This window comes from Bison bison, unplaced genomic scaffold, assembly GCF_000754665.1.
Source record: "Bison bison bison isolate TAMUID 2011002044 unplaced genomic scaffold, Bison_UMD1.0 scf7180017849760, whole genome shotgun sequence".
Lineage (NCBI taxonomy): Eukaryota > Metazoa > Chordata > Mammalia > Artiodactyla > Bovidae > Bison > Bison bison.
Window position 1 is genome coordinate 11,324 of NW_011480333.1, and position 5,517 is coordinate 16,840.

Sequence of the window (5,517 nt, forward strand, 5' to 3'; positions counted from 1 at the left end):
TTAATTAATATGAGATACAATGTTTCTTCTCCAGAGCATCTTCATAGCATAAGTCAACTCAGAATTTGTTAGACTGTAAATTAATGGGTTCAGCATGGGCATTATGATTGTATAAAACACACTCAGTAGTGTATCAATGGGGAATGTTTTAGCAGGTCTTGATGCTGCTGCTGCTAAGTCACTTCGGTCGTGTCCGACTCTGTGCGACCCCAGAGATGGCAGCCCACCAGGCTCCCCCGTCCCTGGGATTCTCCAGGCAAGAACACTGGAGTGGGTTGCCATTTACTTCTCCAATGCATGAAAGTGAAAAGTGAAAGTGAAGTCGCTTAGTCATGTCCAACTCTTAACGACCCCATGGACTGTAGCCCACCAGGCTCCTCCGTCCATGGGATTTTCCAGGCAGAGTACTGGAATGGGGTGCCATTGCCTAGCAGGTCTTACATACATGAAAATACAGGAAACAAAGAAGCAGACAACCACAGTGATGTGGGAACCACATGTCTGAAGGGATTTCTGCCTCCCTTTCTGACTCAGGTTCTTCAGATAGAGCAGGATGACTCCATAGGAGACGAGTAAGAGCAAAAACCCAAGAGTGCAAATCAGTCCTCCATTGAATGCAACTAAAAGATCACTGACATAGGTGTCAGTGCAGACGAGTTTCAATAATGGGTACCTGTCACACATATAGTGATCAATGATATTGGGACCACAGAATGGGAGCCCATAAACAGTACAAAGTTGAATTACTGAGTGTAGACAACCTCCAACCCAGGACACCACCAGCAGCACAACACATAGCCTTTGCCTCATGATCACCAAATAATGCAAGAGCTTGCAGATGGCCACATGGCAGTCATAGGCCATCACCAGTAGAAGGAAGACCCCTGATCCAGCAAAAATGTGCTCTGCAAACAGCTGAGTCATGCAAGATTTAAAAGATATGTTCCCCCCACTCCCACAAAGAACAAGTCTGAAATCAATCTGGGGGTAGTAGAAGAAGAATAAGTGACATCCATAAACGCTAAGCTAGCAAGAAAAAAAGTACATTGGTGAGTTCAGAGTCTTACTGACAGTTACAGTAATGATAATAAGAAAGTTGCCCAGTACAGTCAAAATGTAAAAGACCAGGAACATGACAAAAAGTACTTTTTGCTCCTTTGGATTCTTTTTGAGGCCTGAGAGGACAAAGTAAGATAAATTGTTCCTTGGTTCCATCTAGTTCTTACAAGAGCTGAATTCACATATAAGAAGCAGTTTACCTACAAAACAAGGGAGTAAAGAATTAAATGTTTAAATTTTCATTTATCCATTCATTAGAAGAATGTGAATGGAGTATCTTTTGGGTCCAATGTGCCATGGATATTTTAATTACCAGCTTGAATAAGCCATAGAACACTACCCTCAATACTATGACACATAATGAGGAATCAATTTCAGCCATTAACTGAATATTCACAAAGTGCTAACAGTCATATCACAGGTGTATATCAAACTGGAAGCAGAGAAGACTTCCCAAAGGAAGCAATGCTTCAGCTGTTGTTGCTGTTGTTTTTAATGAGAGAATAAAAAAAAATTTTTTTTAAAAGGGAAGAGAATTCCATGAAAAGAAGCACCATTTATAAAGTCACAAATGTGTAATACCTGTGACTCTCTTAAGGTAATTTACATAATCAATGTGAGTTGACTAAACTATGAGTAGAAGATCGCTGTCTTGAATTGTCTCAGACCTCATTGATACATCTTAGGTCTTTAGGTGGATATTTACCTTTTCCTGACCAGTAAATGCTGCAGCAGTCTAATTTTATGTCTCCAGCCCCTCTCTCTCCCTTAATTTTCAAATTTATATATGCAACACCTCTAGTTTTTGACATCCAGTTGATTGACAATTTAGTATTTATAAAATTAGCTTTTAACTTTTCCATAAAAACAGAAGCAGTTCCTATACAAAATTTAAAGAAGCATTCTTTATTTGTCTCATTAAATACTATCATTTTCTATGCTATTGTCCTGACAAAAAAATTGCAGTCCTCTGCACTTGATACTCTCATAAAACTTTGTTAAATCCTGTTGACTCTACTTTCAAAATATATCACTAATTTTTCATTCCCTTCTTAATTTCTTCCTGTTCTACTGCAGTACCCTCCTACCAAGTTTTTTTTGTGTGTTTATTCTCTAAAAATTGGTTCTCCTAAAGCAGCTCAAATTTGTCTTTTCAGTTTTATTCCAATGATGTCACTGTATTGCTCAAAACTGCTACAGTATATTCCAATCATGCACTCCACTCATAGTCTAATGTATCATATTTAATATTTACAATAACAAGAAATGCGATTGCCATTTTATACTTGAGGAATTTAACACTCAGAACATATCATTCATTTTCCCAAAATCACACATTTCTAAGTGATATATCTAGAACTGAATTTAAGTTTGTTTGACTTCAAAGTAATTTAATTTCTTACATAAAGAAAGTCATACAACTGTGAGCCTTGTTCTAATTATTTTCTTTTAGTCTTACCTTGTGGATGTTTGTTCAGAATCTAAGGATGATTTGAAGTTACTCATAAACACTTGAAATTATTTTCCATCCAGTTTGATGACAGAGGCCAAATTCTGCCTTATTGCTTCAGTTTATTTCGTCTGTCAGTCTGTCCTTTTTCTCCACTGAGTCTTCTGATTATTCAGAAGTTCATGTTTATATAAAATATAGATTATTTCAAAGGAGTTCCATGGCATACAGGGAAAAAAAGTTTATCATATCAGGAAATGTATCAAAATGACCAGCAAATCCGCCATATTCATAGAAACATAGATAAATATCAACTAGCCATTTCCTAGGGAAGTTTTTCACAACTTATTCCCTACTAACATCAAAATGAAAAATAGAATTTGAATGTTTAGCTCTTGTCACACTCACATTAACATGGACAGACTAATTGATTTCAGATTTTGAAATATTTTGCTGTAATTTTTTTGTCATGCTTTAAACGTAAGAAATGACCTCCTGAAAAATGTATTACAGTCACTGAGTGGATAGCATCTTCTCCCTGTTAAGGGTGAGATTATGGGACATTTCATCCCTTCCAGTTGAATTTATCATGGAGTATTCAAACTGGAATGCATCTAAGACTGATTCTTGCTTTAGTTAATACACTGGAATTTTCCACAAAGTTTTAAAAGAACATCTAAAGTTAAAGATATTATTAGACCAAATTTCATTTTAAGCATCATAATGATGCAACATAATTATGGAAAAATAACTTTAGAATCTTTATGGTACTGCAGCCAATCAAGAATAAAAAGTCAACCCAATGTTTTTGTCCCAGTGAACTTATTTGTTATATATTTCCCGCACCTGGTGTAGGAAGATTTTCCATTCTTTTAATTACTACTCAATATTCTCAGCTTGGCAATAAGTAGTTCATGATCTGAGTAACAGTCAGCTTCCAGTCTTGATTTTGCTGACTGTATAGAGCAAAAAAAAACATCTTAAATTTTAAATTTAAATTAAATTTTAATTTTAATTAAAAAAATTCTTAAATAGAAGAAAGTATACCTGTGGCAGATTCATGTTCATATATGGCAAAACCAATACAATATTGTAAAGTTAAAAAATAAAAAAAATTAAAAAAATTTAATTTAATTAAAAAAAAAAAAAAGAAAGTAGAGAAAACCACAGGATCATTCAGGTATGATCTAAATCAAATCCCTTATGATTGTATAGTGGAAGTGACAAATAGATTCAAAGGATTAGATCTGATAGACAGAATGCCTGAAGAATTATGGACAGAGGTTCATGACATTGTATAGGAGGCAGTGACCAAGATCATCCCCCCAAAAAAGAAATGCAAAAAAAGGAAAAATTGTTGCCTAAGGAGACCTTACAAATAACTGAGAAAATAAAAGAAGCTAAAGGCAAAGGAGAAAAGGAAAGATATACCTATTTGAATGCGGAGTTCCAAAGGATAGCAAGGAGAGATAACAAAGCCTTCCTCAGTAATGAATGCAAAGAAATAGAGGAAAATAATAGAATGGGAAAGACTAGAGATCTCTTCAAGAAAATTAGAGACACCAAGGGAATATTTCATGCAAAGATGGTCACAATAAAAGACAGAAATGTTATAGACCTAACAGAGTCAAAAGATATTAGGAAGAGGTGGCAAGAATACACAGAAGAACTATACACAAACGATCTTCATGACCCAGATAATCATGATGGTGTGATCACTCACCTAGAGCCAGACATCCTGGAATGCGAAGTCAAGTGGGCCTTAGGAAGCAGCACTATGGACAAAGCTAGTGAGGCGATGGAATTCCACTTGAGCTATTTCAAATCCAAAAAGATGACTCTGTTAAAGTGCTGGACTCATATGCCAGCGATTTGGACAACTCAGCAGTTGCCACAGGACTGGAAAATGTCCATTTTCATTCCAACCCCAAATAAGGGCAATGCCAAAGAATATTCAAACTACCGCTCAATCACATTCATCTCACAACCTAGCAAAGCCATGCTCAAAATTCTCCAGGCCAGGCTTCCACAGTATGTGAACTGAAAACTTTCAGATGTTCAAACTGGATTTAGGAAAGACAGAGGAACAAGAGGTCAAATTGCCAACATGTGTTGAACCCTCGAAAAAGCAAGAGAGTTCCAGAAAAAAAATCTACTTCTGCTTTATTGACTATGCCAAAGTCTTTGACTGTGTGGATCACAACAAACTGTGGAAAATTCTTAACAGATGGGAATACCAGACCACCATATGGATCTCCTGAGAAATCTGTATGCACGTCAAGAAGCAACAGTTGGAATTGGACATGGAACAATGGACTGGGTTAAATTGCAAAAGGAGTTAGTCAAGGCTATATATTTTCACCGTTTATTTAACTTAAATGCAGAGTACAACATATGAAATGCTGGGCTGGATGAAGAACAGGTTGGAATTAAGATTGCTGGGAGAAATATCAATAACCTCAGATATGCAGATGACACCAACCTTATGGCAGAAAGCAAAGAACAAAAGAGCTTCTTGATGATAATGAAAGAGAAAAGGGAAAAGCTGGCTATAGCTCAACATTCAAAATACAAAGGTCGTGGCATTTGGTCCCATCAGTTCATGGCAAATATATTGGGAAAGAATGGAAACAGTGACATATCTTATTTTATTGGGCTCCAAAATCACTGCAAATGGTGGCTGCAGCCATGAAATCAAAAGACACTTGCTCCTTGGGAGAAAAACTATGACAAACCGAGACAGCATATTAAAAAGGAAAGACATTACTTTACCAACAAAGGTCCATCTAGTCAAAGCTATGGCTTTTCAAATGGTCATGTATGGATGTGAGAGTTGGACTATAAAGAAAGCTGAGTGCAGAAGAATTGATGCTTTTGAACTGTGTTGTTGGAGAAGACTCTTGAGAGTCCCTTGGACTGCACAGAGATCCAACCAGTTCAGTTCAGTCGCTCAGTTGTGTCCTACTCTTTGCAACTCCATGAATTGCAGCACGCCAGGCCCTGTCCTT

The 5,517-nt window shown here is 36.7% G+C and overlaps 1 pseudogene; it reads right to left on the minus strand.

The window, feature by feature from the left end:
* On the minus strand, positions 1-1,215 carry LOC104994258 (annotated as a pseudogene).
* Positions 1,216-5,517: the final 4,302 nt, after the last annotated feature.